The 19,380-nt window shown below is 46.9% G+C and overlaps 1 protein-coding gene across 2 annotated transcripts in view; it reads left to right on the plus strand.

Annotated features, from left to right (window-relative positions):
- Positions 1–19,380, plus strand: part of pparab (peroxisome proliferator-activated receptor alpha b) — a 198,677-nt gene that overhangs the window by 40,998 nt on the left and 138,299 nt on the right. The window lies entirely within an intron of this gene.

Consider the following 19,380-nt stretch of genomic DNA (forward strand, 5'->3'; position numbering starts at 1 on the left):
TTACTATTAGACAAATTAGAAACAAGTGGCACCCGAGTTCATTTTCAGACTGATGATCTGTAGAAAATTATGTAAATTAGTTTAAAAAAAAATGTAATTCATAGGCCACGACTTCATGCCTGCCTGGGAGCACGACTTGTACACCTGTGCTACCAATATACAGATTTTACACCATCATAGAATAGTACAGCACTGAAGGAGGCCATTTGGCCCATCGAGGCTGCACTGCTCTTTCGAAGAGCAATCCAGTTAGTCCCACTCCCCCACCCTTTCCCCAAATCTCTGCAATTATTTCTCCAAGTATTTATCCAAATTCCTTTTGAAGGCTACTATTGACTCTATATCCAACCATCCTATCCCGCAGTGCATTCCAAATCCTAACCACTCATTGTGTACAAAAGTTTATCCTCGTGTCACTGCTGGTTCTTTTACCTTAAATCTGTGCCCTCTGGTTATCAACCCTTCAGCCATTGGAAAGTTACTCTTTATTTACTCTAAACCCTTCATGATTTTAAACACCTCTATCAAGGGGAATAACCCCACCTTCTCCAGTCTATCCATGTAACTGTATTCCTTCATCTCTGGAATAATTCTAGTAAATCTCTTATGTACCCTCTCAAAGCCTTCCCATCCTTTCCAAAGTGTGGTGCTCAGAATTGGACACAACTGGGACAGTTTAAGGAAGATGTTTTTAAAAACAGGTGCTCCAACCAAGAATTCGAGTCGGGATAACTTTTCTAATTTTTGTGTGTTTGTGTATGAATCTGACCTTTGTGACTCCCATAAAGAATCACATATTGCAGTGGTTTTACGACTGATGGAGAACAGTGGTATTCCCCACAGGTGTTACCTCTGTTGATGAAATTCTAGAGATAAGTAAAAGCAGCGAAATGTATTGCCAATAGCAAAAATACTTGGGTCAGAATCTTTTAAACAATTGGGAGCAAAAAAAACGGAGAGAAAGTACCTTTTTGAAAACAAACTTAATTGGCTGTGAGTGGAGGTTGATATCCATGGACTCTGTCAAATGCTCATCCTATTGATAAGAATGCTTGAGCAGCGGGGGAATTAGTCTCGCTCACCTCCAGTTGTTATAACAATCTTTGCTTTCAGAGGAATACTCTGGAGCACATCATTGAGCACTGCCCTCAGAGGAAATTTGCAGGCAGCCTATAAGATATCCACACTGTACTTAGATATTGGTATTTTCTTTGCTACTACCATACGAAGGAAGAATACTTGACTTAAACTCTCTGAGCTAGAAATTCAGCTCTGTCGCGCCTGGCTTTTCGGCGGTACGAATGCCATTTTGTGTCCAAACTGCTGCAGGCCATTTTGATGAGGGTGTTGACGTCGGCATTGGGAATGTGTGCTATTAGTATGCAGAATAAGAAGGTAGTGACGTTGCACGCTGATTTAACGCTAACGCTGCCATTTTCGATCTCAATGCTGGAGCTAACACCCTCTCTTAACCTCGCACAGCTGAACATGCGTTCAGCAGCAGGAAGGACCCAACACCAGCGCTATTAAAAGGGATCATCACCTACTTGCAGGTTAGTTGCTGATTGATTTCTACTAGCTGTTGTACAAGTGTTTGGTGCTTTCTCGACGACTTTAAAGTTGCCTAAGTTCTACAAGGTGTGGTGTGACTTAAAACAATCATCATCACTAGAGAAAAACTACTAGGCAAACTAATGGGACTAAAGGTAGACAAGTCCCCTGGTCCTGATGGCATGCATCCTTGGGTCTTAAAAGAGGTGGCTGCAGAGATAGTGGATGCATTGGTTGTAATCTACCAAAATTCCCTGGATTCTGGAGAGGTCCAGCAGATTGGAAAACGGCAAATGTAATGTCCCTACTTAAGAAAGGAGGGAGACAGGAAGAAAGAGACCAGTTAGCCTAACATCTGTCATTGAGAAAATGCTGGAGTCCATCATTAAGGAAGTAGTAGCAGGACATTTCGAAAATCATAATGCAGTCAAGCAGAGTCAGCATGGCTCTATGAAAGGGAAATCATGTTTGACAAATTTGCTGGAGTTTTTTGAGGATGTAACGAGCAGGGTGGATAAAAAGAAACCAGTAGATGTATATTTGGATTTCTGGAAAGCATTCGATAAGGTGCCATATAAAAGATTACTGCACAAGATAAGAGCTCACAGGGTTGGGGGTAATATATTAGAGTGGATTGATGATTGGCTAACTGTTTTCTGTTGGAGAGTCAGGATAAATGGGTCATTTTCAGGTTGGCAAATTGTAACTAGTGGGGTGCCACAGGGATCCGTGCTGGGGCCTCAACTATTTACAATTTATATTAATGACTTGGATGAAGGGACCGAGTGAAATGTAGCCAAATTTGCTGATGATACAAAGATAGGTGGGAAAGCAAGTTGTGAGGAGGATGCAAAGAATCTATAAAGGGATTATAGATAGGCTCAGTGAGTGGGCAAAAATTTGGCAGATGGAGTATAATGTGGGAAAATGTGAGGTTATCCACGTTATTAGGAAAAATAAAAAAGCAAATTATTTAAATGGGCAGAGATTACAAAATGCTGCAGTACAGAGGGATCTGGGGGTCTTTGTACATGAAACACAAAAAGCTAGCATGCAGGTACAGCAAGTAATTAGGAAGGCAAATGGAATGTTGGCCTTTATTGCAAGGGGAATGGAGTATAAAAGTAGGGAAGTCCTGCTATAACTGTACAAGGCGTTGGTGAGATCACACCTGGAGTACTGCATACAGTTTTGGTCTTATTTAAGGAAGGATATACTTGCATTAGGGGCAGTTCAGAGAAGGTTCACAAGGTTGATTCCTGAGATGAAGGGATTGTCAAATGAAGAAAGGTTGAGCAGGTTGGGCCTTTACTCATTGGAGTTTAGAAGACCGAGATGATCTTATTGAAACGTATAAGAATCTGAGGGGGCTTGACAGGGTAGATGCAGAGTGGATGTTTTCCCTCATGGGGAAATCTGGAACTAGGGAGCATAGTTTCAGAATAAGGGGTCACCCATTTAAAACGGAAATGAGGAGGAATTTCTTCTGAGCGTTGTGAATCTTTAGCTGGGTCATTGAATATATTTAAGGTGGAGATAGACAGATTTTTGAACGATAAGGGAGTCAAGGATTATGGAGAGCAGGATGGGAAGTGGAGTTGAGGCCAGGATCAGATCAGCCATGATCTTATTGAATGGTGGAGCAGGCTCGAGGGGCCAAATGGCCTACTCCTGCACCTATTTCTTATGTTATGTTCTTGTGTTGAGGCGAATAGTATAGATGCATTTAAGGGGAAACTAGATAAGCATATGAGGGAGAAGGGAATAGAGGGTTACTGCTGATTGAGTTAGATGAGAAAGTTTGGGAGGAGGCTCGAGTGGAGCATAAATTATGGCATGGACTGGTTGGGCTGAATGGCCTGTTTCTGTGCTGTATAATCTGTGTTACATATTTCTGTAATGGATTATTTGTTCCAGCCTCTACCCTTTTAGACAAATTAATTATTTTATTCTGCAGAGAACATGTAAATTAAATGTTATAATCTTTTTTTGTTTGTAGAATATTGAGCCCAAATTTGGCCCTCCGGTTTTTTCGGCGCACCTCCGAGCCCCCCACCGACACTATAGAGCAAAAACAGCGCCAAAAAAAATACTTGCAATTATGGCCGATTTTTGGGCCGTCTGTCGAGGTGGCGTGGCGCAGAATACAGAGAGGGGGGGCAGAGCTAGGTCCATGCTGGCCGTGCAGAGCCAGCAGGGGGGCGGGGCCTGATTGGAGTGCCTGTGAGAGTGCCGGCAGCACATGCATGCTCGTTGCAACGTTCGCGCATGCTCAATGGGGCAATAACATTGGCAATCGCCCATTTTTAAAGGGAGAACCTCTTAGTTTTGGATGCCTGCTTGATGTTTTGAACACTATAGCAATGCTGTTTGGAGTACTGTGCAAGAAATCGGCTGCTAAGCCTCCACAAGGAGTGCCGCATAGGTGAGAATCATTCATTGCTGCAAGCAAAATAAGGACTTTGTGCTTTGAAAAATCTGAGTGTCAATTCAATAGAGCAATGCAACACCGTGTGCCAAAAACGAAGAATTTCACACATCAAGAAGTGAAGGTACTAGTGAATGTAATCAAGGAAAGATGGCAGGAGCTGGATATGAGCAACAGAGGTCGCACAAAAGTGCCACCCAAAGAAATTAATAAATGCTGGAACAAAGTTGCAGAAGATTACTGCGCAGTGGTGAATATCACGAGAAATGGGAGGCAGTGTAAAAAGAAATGGCAGGACCTTGGTAAAGCAGTTAGTGTAAGTAATATTTTCATTTGTCAATGGAATTGCACCTGTAAATGTGATCATCTGCATATGTCCCACCCAGCAGAAAGACATCCTCTCTAACAAGTTATGTTTTCATCTTTGCAGAAGAAATTGGCCCACAACAAAAGGGAAAGAACTCGAACAGGAGGAGGCCCGCCAAATCTGCACTCACTGACACCCTTGGAACAGTTGGTCGCTGCTTTGATGAGTCCTAGCTGGAGAAAAACAATCAGTATTGCGCAAGCTGGGCCCACATACGAGAGAGAGGGTAAGTACTGAAAATTACTCGTGGCCCTTCAAACCAACCTGCTGCCTGTCCTGCTACATGTGAGCCTACTCATGCCACCCATCCTGCCCCCTCCTCTGCTGCTAACCATTTGACTGTTCTGTTATATTTTGCAGAACATGATGCCAATCCTGAAGATACAGAAGATGATTCAGACGCGGACGAGCCACCCCAATTTTGTAGGGGGGAGGGGGTGGCCATGGAAAGGTATGAAGGGGAGAATCTTGAACTTGCGTTGCCAAGCACTTCCATGATTTCTGATTTGTTATTCCGTGGTTTGAGCGCAGCCCAGTCCCTGCATAGTGCTTTTGGGTCTGGTTCGACATTCCGTGGTTTCAGCTCGTCCCAGTCCCTGCATAGTGGTTTAAATTTTGGTCCGACGTTGGATGCTTTCGAAAGTCCAGAGGTTGCGGGTTCCAGTGCTGCTGGAATGCAGTATGGATCATTCAGTGCCCCAATATCCTAGCCTGCGCCTCCCAGTGCTGCTGGAATGCTGTTTGGATCATTCAGTGCCCCAATATCCCAGCCTGTGCCTCCCAGTGCTGCTGGAATGCAGTATGGAACAATCAGTGCCCCACCGTCCGAGGGTCTGGGTCCCAGTGCTGCTGGAATTCAGCATGGAACACCCAGGGCCCCACTGTCCCAGCCTGCAACTCCCACTGCTGGTGGAATGTAGCCTGTAACACCCATGGCCACACTGTCCCAGCCTGCGCCTCGCACTGGAGGGGGTCCGCGAGACAGACCCAGGGCGAGGCCAAGGAGAAATGTACCACGCTGTCCTGAGATGGAGGGTGCAACAGATGTGGCTCAGGTGATGGCATTGGGTGTGGAGACCAATTAACTTAACCGATCACCTGTGAACACAGTCAGTGGGGTGGGTGATAAGGTAACAACACTGACGACAGAAATAGCAATAATGTCACGGGACATGAGGGAGGAAATTTCAGAGGCAGCGGGAACAATGGCACAGGTCATCAGGGAGGGTGTCATGTATCTTACATTATTATATATAACTGTAACCTAACATGCTATACATGACTGTAATAAGATATGACCTGTAACCACCAGCATACCTTACCACCAGGGGTGCACTTGCAAGAGACAGGTATATAAGGGCAGGTCTCGGGCAAGTGCGGCATTCCAGAGCTGTGAAATAAAGGTGCAGGTCCTGAGTGACCTTGACTTCACGACATGCCTCATGTGAATCTGTACTGAGGGGGCAGGACTTTACAGAGGGAATTTTAGAGGCAGCGGGAATAATGGCACAGGCCATCAGAGAGGGAATGTCACAGACAGCCGAAACAACGGCACAGGCCATCATGGTGGTAGCAGCTGCAATAAGGAAACATAGCCAGGCCAATCCACTGCCACTCCCATGGCAATCCCCGCATTAGTCTCTGTCGAGACACAAGCCTTAACCCCACCCCAACTACCCCGCCCTACCACCCATGAAGCAGTGCACATTCACCGAGATGTGGATCGGAGATGGGTGCAGCCTTTATTTGCTGCTGTTGTTTTTGTTGTTGATTTTACTCTTGTAACTGTTTTCAAATGGAAATTGTTTTGTAAGTGATGTAACTTTATAACTTATAAGTGATCTTAGGGTTTTTAAATGATCTTAGAGTGTAAATGTTCTCATGTTTTGTAAGTTATTTAATTTCGCACCGAAAAAGTGATCTTGAAGTTTAAGTGATCTTAGAGTTTTAGGGTTTTCCACATTGAAATTGTTTTGTAACTTTACAAGTTTATAAGTGATCTTAAAGTTTTTAAGTGATCTTAGTCATATTAAAGTACAGTTTGATAAAAAATTATTTTATTACACTAAAGTGAAGTACATTCTAAAATTTTCAATAAAATATTTTTTACATTGAGACTGAATCATGTTCCATTAACACAACGTTTAGGAACAGCTGCAAAAAATAAACATGTCAAAGCACAACAGTTGTCGTTGAGCTCTCGGGCATCAGTAAAGTGATCATGTATGAGCTGCTGGCGCAAGACTCGAGCAATCGTTAAAGGAGCACAATGGTCTGCTCTCCTCCGACGTCGTGCTCCGGCCTCAGGCACTTGCATGGTCTCCTGATCCTCGTCATCATCATCCTCCAGCTCCTCCTCCTGCTCGTCACTTGCATCTTCCACATCATTATCATCAGGCACACTCACCGCAGGTGGGTCGTCTTCTTCCACTATCATGATGTTGCCTCATGATGGCTAAGTTATGCAACATGCAGCACACAACAGGGAAGTGACCAACCATCTCGGGAATATTGCAAGTTGCCTCCGGAATGGTCCAGGCATCGGAAACGCTGTTTCAGGATGCCAATGGTCCTCTCTATGATGCTGTGTGTCTTAATGTGCGACATGTTGTATTGATCAGCTTCTGTCCGGGTTACGCGTAGGGGCGTCATGAGCCAGATGGCGAGGCCGTACCCTTAGTCTCCCAGTAGCCAGCTCTGCCCTTCTGGCTACTGCTCAAACATGTCAGATATAGCACTGTCGTGTAGGATGAACACTTCATGGGTGCTGCCAGGGTATTTTGCATCACTGGCATGATGCGATACTTGTCGTCACACACGGGCTGCACATTAATGAAGTGGAAGCCTTTTCTATTCCTGAACTGCTCAGCATCCTCCACAGGTGCTCGCAAGACGATGTGGGTACAATCAATGCAACCCTGTACCTTTGGGAAGCCAGCAATCCTGCAGAAGCCCACAGCCCTGTCACGCATCGCTTGTGCGGTCATTGGGAACTTGATGAAGTCATTCCTCCGCGCATACAGTGCAGCCGTGACCTGACGAATGGAGACCTGTATTGCACCTTGAGAGATGGCACACACATCTCCAGTTGTACCTTGAAATGATCCCGAGGCATAGAAGGAAAGTGCAGCTGTAACCTTCACTTCAACAGACAAGGCAGTCCACCTGCTGCTTCTCGGCTGCAACTGTAGTCTCACCAACTCATAGATCTCACGAACAACTTCTCTGCGGAAACGCAGCCTTCTGACACAATCTGCTTCACTCAGGTCCAGCTAGGAACGCCTGACTCGAAATCCCCGAGGTGTGTAATGCTTCCTGCCCAGCTACCTATGGGCTCTGATGTTCCTGATGCGATGAGCTCTAATCAGTTCTCTCCTACGTAGCACAGTGACGCATAACCATTGAATAGTCTGCGGCATTGAGATTGATGCACCCATCCTTAAAGTAAAATTAAAACTTCCAAAGGTTAAAGGTGCAAAATGGCAACACAGCCCAGCTCTTCTCACTCCCCAAACAAGTTAAGAAACCCAAAGGTCTTTTGTTCTCTCCCCCCTCCCCCCTTCAGTCATGTGACTTCTTTATCCCTCCTCGTCAGCACGCCCCCCCCCCCACCCAAGCCTGCAGGCTTTCCCCTCCCTCCCACCCACCACCACCAGCCCCCCACGCCCCCAACAGCCTGCCACGTTCTCCGTTGATACTCTTTCTCCACCACGCCCCCCCCCCCCGCCACCACCACAGCCTGCCGCGTTCTCCGTTGATACTCTTTCTCCACCACGCCCCCCCCCCCCCGCCACCACCACAGCCTGCCGCGTTCTCCGTTGATACTCTCTTCCCTCCTCCATCCCCCCCCACAACCTGCCGCGTTCTCCGTTGATGCTCTTTCTCCAACCGCCCCCCCCCCACCTCCACAGCCTGCCGCGTTGATACTGCTGCCTCCTACAGCCCCGGTATGCCACGTTCTCCATTGATACTCCTCTCTCCTACAGCCCTGGTATGCCGTGTTCTCCCGATTCTTGCCCTGGCTGAAGGGCTTGCCGGTGTCCCGCACCTTGCCCTGGCCAAACGGACTCCCGGGAGGGTCTTGCGAGAGGAGAGTGGGGTAAACTTACCTTATGAGACCCAGAGGAGTACTTCTGTTCTTCCTAACCCCACAAGAAAAGGAGGAAAAATAGGATAAAAAAACTTCCGTTTGGCCCTCTTCTGGCCCTAGATCCTTTTCCCGCTGTCTTCATTCAGCAGGAAAGCCACACCAGCTTCCCCGCTCAGGTCACAATTAAAATTGCAGTTTAGTCCTGACTACATCATTGTACCACAATCTGCATATTTAAAGAAGGACCATGCTGGCTTCACGGAGTTGTCTTTGCCTCTGAGCAGGTTAATATAGGATACAGCGGGATCAGTGCGGGACGTCAGTGGTAAGTCACCTGATTGATTTTAACTGCCTACCACCCAAGGTTTCACAGGGCAGGCAGGGTTCAAACTTTCTATTATATGTTTTATGATGTATTTCATATGTTACCTTCAATTCCATTCCTATATTCTTCATCTATTTTAAGATATTAATTGACAAATAGTACTAACTATTTTTGAGGAAATCTATTCCATAGAAACATAGAAAATAGGTGCAGGAGCAGACCATTCGGCCCTTCGAGCCTGCACCACCATTCAATATGATCATTTCTGATCATGAAACTTCAGTACCCCACACCTGCCTTCTCTCCATACCCCTTGATCCCTTTAGCCATAAGGGCCACATCTAACTCCCTTTTGAATTGCTCCAACAAACTGGATTCAGCAACTTTCTGTGGCAGAGAATTCCACAGGTTCACAATTCTCTGGGTGAAAAAGTTTCTCCTCCTCTCGGTCCTATATGGCTTACCCATTATCCTTAGACTGTTACCCCTGGTTCTGGACTTCCCCAACATTGGGAACATTCTTCCTGCATCTAACCTGTCCAATCCAGTCAGAATTTTATATGCTTCTATGAGAGTCCCTTTCATTCTTCTAAATTCCAGTGAATATAAGCCTAGTCAATCCAGTCTTTCTTTCTTGTCCGTCCTGCCATCCCGGGAATCAGTCTGGTGAACCTTCGCTGCACTCCCTCAATAGCAAGAATGACCTTCCTCAGATTAGGAGACCAAAACTGCACACAATACTCAAGGTGTGGTCTCACCAAGGCCCTGTACACTGCAGCAAGACCTCCCTGCTCCTATACTCAAATCCACTCGCTATGAAGGCCAACATGTCATTTGCTTTCTTAACTGCCTGCTGTACCTGCATGCCTGCTTTCAATGACTGATGAACCATGACACCCAGGTCTTGTTGCACCTCCCCTTTTACTAATCTGTCACCATTCAGATAATCTGTCTTCCTGTTTTTGCCACCAAAGTGGATAACCTTACACTTATCCACATTAAACTGCATCTGCCATGCATTTGCCCACTCACTTAACCTGTCCAAGTCACCCTGCAGCCTCTTAGCATCCTCTCACAGCTCACACTGCCACCCAGCTTAGTGTCATCTGCAAACATGGAGATATTACATTCAATTCCTTCGTCTAAATCATTGCACATGCACATAATGCTCTGTGCAAAGAAAATCCTGCAGAGGAGGGGAGCGAGAGGTTGAGCGCGGGGAGGAGGGGAGCGAGAGGGTGAGCGCGGGGAGGAGGGGAGCGAGAGGGTGAGCGCGGGGAGAGGATGAGCGCGGGGAGCAGGGGGGGGCGAGAGGGTGAGCGCGGGGAGGAGGAGGGGGCGAGAGGGCGAGCGCAGGGGGGAAGGGGAGCGAGAGGGCGAGCGCGGGGGGGAGGGGGAGCGAGAGGGTGAGCACGGGGGGGAGGGGGGGAGGAGGAGGAGAGCGAGGGAGGGGAGCGAGAGCGGGGAGGAGGGAAGCGAGCGAGAGTGAGTGTGCGGAGGAGGGTGTTGTGCATGGAGAAAGAGTCCGACTGAGCTCAAAGTAAAGTGAGACCATAGTCTTTTATTGCAGGTCTCTCGTGCCTGTCCAACCTGTGAAGCCTCCTCATATACCTGAGCTCCCAAGGGATTATGGGAACCCTCTGGTGGCTGTACAGAGTAAATGCAAGTCCACATATATAGCAGAGGGGAGATGAGGGGAGCGAGAGAGAGAGTGTGTGTGGGGGGGGGGGGGGGGGCGGGAAGAGCGAGGAGGGGAGTGAGAGTATGGGGAGGGAGAGGGGAGTAAGAGTGTGTGGGGGAAGAAGAGGGGAGTGAGAGGAGGGAAGTGATAGTTGGGGGGAGAGGAGGAGAGTAAGAGAGTTGGGGGGGGAAGAGAGTTGGGTGGGGGGGAAGAGAGTTGGGGGAGGGGAATGAGTGAGTGTGGGGGAGGGGAAGAGGAGGGGAGTGAGTGTGTGGGGGAGGGGAAGAGGAGGGGAGTGAGTGTGTGGGGGGGGGAAGAGGAGGGGAGTGAGTGTGTGGGGGGGGAAGAGGAGGGGAGCGAGTGTGTGGGGGGGGGGGAAGAGGAGGGGAGTGAGTGTGTGGGGGGGGGAGAGGAGGGGAGTGAGTGTGGTTTGGGGGGGGGGAAGAGGAGGGGAGTGAGTGTGGTTTGGGGGGGGGAAGAGGAGGGGAGTGAGTGTGTGGGGGGGGGGAAGAGGAGGGGAGTGAGTGTGTGGGGGGGGGGGAAGAGGAGGGGAGTGAGTGTGTGGGGGGGGGGGGGAAGAGGAGGGGAGTGAGTGTGTGGGGGGGGGGAAGAGGAGGGGAGTGTGTGGGGGGGGGAAGAGGAGGGGAGTGTGTGGGGGGGGGGGGGGAAGAGGAGGGGAGTGAGTGTGGGGGGGGAAGAGGAGGGGAGTGAGTGTGTGGGAGGAGGGGAGTGGGAGTGGGGGGGGGGAGAGAGAGGAGGGGAGTGGGAGTGGGGGGGGGGGGAGAGAGGGGGGGAGTGGGAGTGGGGGGGGGGAAGAGGGGGGGGGGAAGAGGAGGGGAGTGGGAGAGTGCGGGGGAAGAGGAGGGGAGTGGGAGAGTGCGGGGGAAGAGGAGGGGAGTGGGAGAGTGCGGGGGAAGAGGAGGGGAGTGGGAGAGTGCGGGGGAAGAGGAGGGGAGTGGGAGAGTGCGGGGGAAGAGGAGGGGAGTGGGAGAGTGCGGGGGAAGAGGAGGGGAGTGGGAGAGTGCGGGGGAAGAGGAGGGGAGTGGGAGAGTGCGGGGGAAGAGGAGGGGAGTGGGAGAGTGCGGGGGAAGAGGAGGGGAGTGGGAGAGTGCGGGGGAAGAGGAGGGGAGTGGGAGGGTGAGGGTGCGGGGGAAGAGGAGGGGAGTGGGAGGGTGAGGGTGCGGGGGAGAGTGCGGGGGAAGAGGAGGGGAGGGGGAGAGGGGTGGGGGGGAAGAGGAGGGGAGGGGGAGAGGGGTGGGGGGGAAGAGGAGGGGAGGGGGAGAGGGGTGGGGGGGAAGAGGAGGGGGGTGGGAGGGTGCGGGGGAAGAGGAGGGGGGGAGAGGGGTGGGGGGGAAGAGGAGGGGAGTGGGAGGGGGGTGGGGGGGGAAGAGGAGGGGAGTGAGAGTGGGGTGGGGGGGAGTGGGAGAGAGGAGGGAAGTGAGAGGTTCGGGGGGAGGAGGGGAGTAGGAGAAAGAGTGAGAAACACTGGGAAGAAAGAGAGGGGACAATGGGGTGGGGGTGAGGGGGGATGGTGGGGAGCGAGAGAGATGAGTAACATTTGCGCCACGCAAGTGTCAGGCAATGTCTATTTCCAACAAGCGAGAATCTTACCACCTCCCCATTCAATGGCATTACCATCGCCGAATCCCTGACTATCAATATCGAGTGTTTCACCTCCTGACTTCGCAAAGCCTTTGCACCATCTATGAGGCACAAATCAGGAGTGTGATGGAATACTTTCCACTTGCCTGGATGAGTGCAGCTCCAATAACACTCAAGAAACTTGATAGCATCCAGGACAAAGCAGCCTGCTTGATTGGCTCCCCATCCACCATCTTAAACATTCACTCCCTGCACCAGCAGTGCATCGTGGCTGCAGTGTGTACCATCGACAAGAGGCACTGCAGCAACTCGCCAGGGCTTCATCAACAGCACCTCACAAACCCACACCCTCTACCACTTTGAAGGAGAAGGGCAGCAGACGCATGGGAACGCCATCACCTGCAAGTTCCCCTCCAAGTTACATATCTTCCTGACTTAGAAATATATTGCCGTTCCTTTATCGTCGCTGGGTCAAAATCCTGGAACTCCCTCTCTAACATCGCCACAAGGACTGCAGCGGTTGAAGAAGGTGGCTCACCATCACCTTCTCAAGGGCAATTAGGGATGTACAATAAATGCTGGTCTTGCCAGCTATGCCTACATCCCAGAACAAATGAAAGATGCAATAAAAATCCAGAAATCCCATTAAGGGTTTGACTTAATTAGTCACCTTAAATCAGTTGCTGTGCTCATTGTCACTGGAAGATGCCAGAGCGTGTCTGATTGGTTTATCCACATATATTAACCTTAACAAGGTTGTTAAGATCATGCTATTTTATGTGTGGGATTTATGTTAATTGTTTAATCCTTATTTTTATATAACTTTTTACTGATTTACAAAGTATTCTATATGTCGAGGAACCAACTTGAGAACTGGCCATCCTGGACTGGGTGATGTGTAATGAGAAGGGACTAATTAGCAATCTTGTTGTGTGAGGCCTCTTGGGGAAGAGTGACCATAATATGGTAGAATTCTTTATTAAGATGGAGAGTGACACAGTTAATTCGGAAACTACGGTCCTGAACTTAAGGAAAGCTAACTTCGACGGTATGAGGCGTGAATTGGCTAGAATAGACTGGCAAAGGATACTTAAAGGGTTGACGGTGGATAGACAATGGCAAACATTTAAAAATCACATGCATGAACTTCAGCAATTGTACATCCTTGTCTCGAGTAAAAATAAAATGGGGATGATGGCTCAACCATGGCTAACAAGGGAAATTAAGGATAGTGTTAAAGCCAAGCAAGAGGCATTTAATTTGGCTAGAAAAAGCAACAAACCTGAGGGCTGGGGAAAATTTAGAATTCAACAGAGGAAGACTAAGGGTTTAATTAAGAGGGGGAAAATAGAGTATGAGAGGAAGCTTGCAGGGAACATTAAAAACTGACTGCAAAAGCTTCTATAAATATGTGAAGAGAAAAAGATTAGTGAAGACAAATGTAGGTCCCTTGCAGTCGGATTCAGGTGAAATTATAATGGGGAACAAAGAAATGGCAGACCAATTGAACAAATACTTTGGTTCTGTCTTCACGAAGGAAGACACAAATAACCTTCCGATTGTACTAGGGGACAGTCGGCCTAGTGAGAAGGAGGAACTGAAGGATATCCTTATAAAGCGGGAAATTGTGTTAGGGAAATTGATGGGATTGAAGGCCGATAAATCCCAGGGGCCTGATAGTCTGCATCCCAGAGTACTTAAGGAAGTGGCCCTAGAAATAGTGGATGCATTGGTGATCATTTTCCAACAGTCTATCGACTCTGGATCAGTTCCTATGGACTGGAGGGTAGCTAATGTAACACCACTTTTTAAAAAAGGAGGGCGAAAGAAAATGGGTAATTATAGACCGGTTAGCCTGACATCAGTAGTGGGGAAAATGTTGGAATCAATCATTAAGGATGAAATAGCAGCGCATTTGGAAAGCAGTGACCGGATCGGTCCAAGTCAGCATGGATTTATGAAAGGGAAATCATGCTTGACGAATCTTCTGGAATTTTTTGAGGATGTAACTAGCAGAGTGGACAAGGGAGAACCAGTGGATGGGGTGTATTTGGACTTTCAAAAGGCTTTTGACAAGGTCCCGCGCAAGAGATTGGTGTGCAAAATCAAAGCGCATGGTATTGGGGGTAATGTACTGACGTGGATAGAGAACTGGTTGGCAGACAGGAAGCAGAGAGTCGGGATAAACGGGTCCTTTTCAGAATGGCAGGCAGTGACTAGTGGCGTGCCGCAGGGCTCAGTGCTGGGATCCCAGCTCTTTACAATATACATTAACGATTTAGATGAAGGAATTGAGTGTAATATCTCCAAGTTTGCGGATGACACTAAACTGGGTGGCGGTGAGCTGTGAGGAGGACGCTAAGAGGCTGCAGGGTGACTTGGACAGGTTAGTTGAGTGGGCAAATGCATGGCAGATGCAGTATAATGTGGATAAATGTGAGGTTATCCATTTTGGGGGCAAAAACACAATGGCAGAATATTATCTGGATGGCGGCAGATTAGGAAAAGGGGAGGTGCAAAGAGACCTGGGTGTCATGATTCATCAGTCACTGAAAGTGGGCATGTAGGTACAGCAGGCGGTGAAGAAGGCAAATGGTATGTTGGCCTTCATAGCTAGGGGATTTGCGTATAGGAGCAGGGAGGTCTTACTGCAGTTGTACAGGGCCTTAGTGAGGCCTCACCTGGAATATTGTGTACAGTTTTGGTCTCCTAATCTGAGGAAGGACGTTCTTGCTATTGAGGGAGTGCAGCGAAAGTTCACCAGACTGATTCCAGGGATGGCTGGACTGTCATATGAGGAGAGACTGGATCAACTGGGCCTTTGTTCACTGGAGTTTAGAAGGATGAGAGGGATCTCGTAGAAACATAAGATTCTGACGGAACTGGACAGGTTAGATGCGGGAAGAATGTTCCCGATGTTGGGGAAGTCCAGAACCAGGGGACACAGTTTTAGGATAAGGGGTAGGCTATTTAGGACTGAGATGAGGAGAAACTTCTTCACTCAGAGAGTTGTTCACCTATGGAATTCCCTGCCGCGGAGAATTGTTGATGCCAGTTCATTGGATATATTCAAGAGGGAGTTAGATATGGCCCTTACAGCTAAGGGGATCAAGGGGTATGGAGAGGAAGCAGGAAAGGGGTACTGAGGGAATGATCAGCCATGATCTTATTGAATGGTGGTGCAGGCTCGAAGGGCTGAATGGCCTACTCCTGCACCTATCTTCTATGTTTCTATGACCAAATTATGCAATTTTAATTCTGGAAGTTAGGATTATATTATGCTCGTGTTCATTTCTGGAACTATTTTTGTAATATTTTTTATAACCTGGAGTGTGTTCCAAATAAAGTTCACATTTCAAGTAAATAATCCCTTGGGCAAAGAAACATCAAATCAAATAAACATTCTGTCTGAATTTGAATGTATAATTGACTGTTAAAATTACGACCCAAAATTGGGTGTCCTATTAAAAATGACCTTTTTTAGGGTGGTCACAACCTGGAAATAATATACAGGAGAGCTGATTGACCACTTATTATATATGCTTCTGATTTTTGATATGTCAAGTTAGCAAGACGGACAATTTTTAGTGCTTGTTGAATATCAATATAGAAAATCTATAACTATAGAAAACGTGTGGAGTGTGCAGATTTTACCTGAAAGAGGTTGTGCACTCCATTGGAGATGGCCTTCAATGTTTTTCCTGCAGCACACACCTGAAAATCTGTACTTGGGAATGGAGCAGTCATAACGCCCTGGAGGTCTCCGAATAAGGCTGACAGTTCAACAGAATGTAAAGCCACCTTGGCCATGTTATATTTGCTTGAGGAAGGATGCTGAAAGAGCATAACAAGATTGTTTGAGGCAACAAATTGATTGTTATACATATCTGCCTACACCAGTGCATCTATGGATTAGACTAAGGTCACATGAAGACATTTCAGTTATGTTACTTAATCGATCAATAACTTTATTAAAATAAATTTCAGCCGTATCAAGTTAGGATGGCTTCTGAACAGATGACAGAACTTGCAAAGGCTGTAAAATCATTTGAATAAAGTTCCCTGAATCAAGATGTTCATTCCCTTCTAAGTATTGGCAGTTGTTTATTGTTGATTAACTTTCATTGTAATCTTACAGTCCTAGAAAGTGAAATTGGTCTTTGGTGAATACACTTAAGTAGCAAACATAGTTCATCTTGTTTTAGGCAGACCATCTTGGAATCATTGCGTGGATGGATGATAAGGGCAACAGCAGTTTTCCTCTTTTTAAAAAAAAAAAAATTTGCAGTCGGTTAAACATTGGCCCTGAAATTCCGATGTCCCGGATCCGTAAGAAGTTCCTACTTGCGCACGCGCTGGGAACCGACATTTCCGATCTGTCAAGTTTTTGGCCACATCTTGGGAGCTAGGACACTTGCAGGGTAACATTTCCGATATTTATTAATATCTTGCCCTGCAAATGTCCTTTAAAATCCTACGCCTGAAAAAGCAGGCGTATAGCCTACTTTTACAGGCGCAAATGGTTAAAAATACACATACAAATAGAAAATAGTTCTAAAAGCACTTTTTAATGTTTAAAAACTCTCCCCACTACGGTAAGTTTATTTTAAGTGTTGTTTTAAAAAAAAAAAAAAATTTTTTAAGTCGGAAAACTTTTTTTTAATACCACTTTAATTTAAATGCATGTTAATTGTGTACTTTATTTTCTATTTTTTATTAGTTTTTAAGTGTTTGGAGGGGGTTTCTCATTCATAGCAATAGGAGTTCCGTACTTACGGAACTCCTGTTGCTATGAATGAGAAACTATACTGTACCTGATTGGCTGCTGTCACTAGATCCCGGCCTGTGCACGTCCCCACGTGCATGAACTGTGCGCGCAGTCATCTTTGGGCCTCAGGCTCGGAAGTTCGGACAGTCGCAGCAGCAGCAGGTAAGTGCGTATCTTGCTTTTTTAAGGTCGTTTCCGCGCGGGAAGAGGTCGAACGAAATTTCAAGGCCATTATAACAACGTCTATCTAGGCCATTCAGATGACAGCGAGATGCCTATTTTTTGAGGTACCTTCCAAACAGGTCAAACATTTGCACAGATGAGGAGTTCTTGCATATATCTCTTCTATGTGATGCAGTGCATCATAAATGTGCTGCTTTCTATAATTGCAGTTGGAATCTACCCAAGACCGGGGATTGTAGAATTCATACCTTTTGGCACTTGGTGTTTGATAGTTGATAGCAGATATACTGCTGCTCACTTTGTTTGTATCCAAGTCTTTTTGAAATCAAGAGCAAATAATCTATTATCTTCTGATTTTCTTTGACAAGGTTGTACAATGGCAATTTATCAGGGCAGGGAAATATATCATGTGGAAATATATACTGCATGTCTTCAAATACTGTCTCCAGTTTCCTGTGAACATATTCAGATTTTGGTAATACAAAATGATTTCGTCAAAGTTGCTGGTCTGCTAGTCAGCTTGTGACTTGGGGTCTTTCAAAAATTTCAGCTCTCATGAAGCTAAACAACGGTTGACAGTGCTCACTTCCTTGCTATAATAAATACGTTTCATGGTTGGCTTCATTAAATCACAAGCACTGGCAGTTGTAGGGGTGTTCTTTTACCTGCTTCTTTAGTCACTAAACTGATCTGTGATGATAGAAAAGAAAGAATTGCATTTATATAGCGCCTTTCACAACCACCGGATGTCTCAAAGCACTTTACAGCCAATTAAGTACCTTTGTAGTGTAATCACTGTTGTAATATGGGAAATGTGGTAGCCAATTTGTGCTCAGCAAGCTCCCACAGACAACAGTGTGATAATGACCAGATAATCTGTTTTGTTATGTTGATTGGAGGATAAATATTGGCCAGGACACCAAGGATAACTTATTCTGCCCTTCTTCGAAATCGTGCCATGGAGTCTTTTACATCTACCTGAGAGTAGACGGGGCCTCTGTTTAACGCCGCATCCTAAAGACGACATTCCCTCACCACTGCACTGGAGTATCAGCCTAGATTTATATGCTTAAGTCCCTGGAGTGGGACTGCTGATAATATTCCTTTGAACATTGGAACAGGAGTAGGTCATTGAGTCCCTTGAGCCTGTTCCGCCATTCAATGAGATCACGGCTGATCTGCGACCCAACGCCATATACCTGCCTTTGGTCCATATCCCTTCATACATTTAGCTAACAAAAAGCTATCAATCTCTGATTTGAAATTAACAGTTAACCTAGCATCAATTGCGGAGAGAGTTCCAAACTTCTACCACCTTTTAGAAACGTAGAAACATAGAAAATAGGTGCAGGAGTAGGCCATTCGGCCCTTCGAGCCTGCACCGCCATTCAATGAGTTCATGGCTGAACATGCAACTTCAGTACCCCATTCCTGCTTTCTCGCCATACCCCTTGATCCCCCTAGTAGTAAGGACTACATCTAACTCCTTTTTGAATATATTTAGTGAATTGGCCTCAACAATTTTCTGTGGTAGAGAATTCCATAGGTTCACCACTCTCTGGGTGAAGAAGTTTCTCCTCATCTCAGTCCTAAATGGCTTACCCCTTATCCTTAGACTGTGACCCCTGGTTCTGGACTTCCCCAACATTGGGAACATTCTTCCTGCATCTAACCCTGTCTAAACCTGTCAGAATTTTAAACGTTTCTGAGATCCCTTCCCATTATTCTGAACTCCAGTGAATACAAGCCCAGTTGATCCAGTCTTTCTTTATATGTCAGTCCCGCCATCCCGGGAATCAGTCTGGTGAACCTTCGCTGCACTCCCTCAATAGCAAGAATGTCCTTTCTCAAGTTAGGAGACCAAAACTGTACACAATACTCCAGGTGTGGCCTCACCAAGGCCCTGTACAACTGTAGTAACACCTCCCTGCCCCTGTACTCAAATCCCCTCGCTATGAAGGCCAACATGCCATTTTCTTTCTTAACCGCCTGCTGTACCTGCATGCCAACCTTCAATGACTGATGTACCATGACGCCCAGATCTCGTTGCACCTCCCTTTTCCTAATCTGTCACCATTCAGATAATAGTCTGTCTCTCTGTTTTTACAACCAAAGTGGATAACCTCACATTTATCCACATCATACTTCATCTGCCATGCATTTGCCCACTTACCTAACCTATCCAAGTCACTCTGCAGTCTCATAGTATCCTCCTCGCAGCTCATGCTGCCACCTAACTTAGTGTCATTCACAAATTTGAAGATACTACATTTAATCCCCTCGTCTAAATCATTAATGTACAATGTAAGCAGCTGGGGACCCAGCACAGAACCTTGCGGTACCCCACTAGCCTGCCATTCTGAAAAGTACCCATTTACTCCTACT

The sequence above is a fragment of the Pristiophorus japonicus genome, chromosome 15 (genome assembly GCF_044704955.1).
Source record: "Pristiophorus japonicus isolate sPriJap1 chromosome 15, sPriJap1.hap1, whole genome shotgun sequence".
Lineage (NCBI taxonomy): Eukaryota > Metazoa > Chordata > Chondrichthyes > Pristiophoridae > Pristiophorus > Pristiophorus japonicus.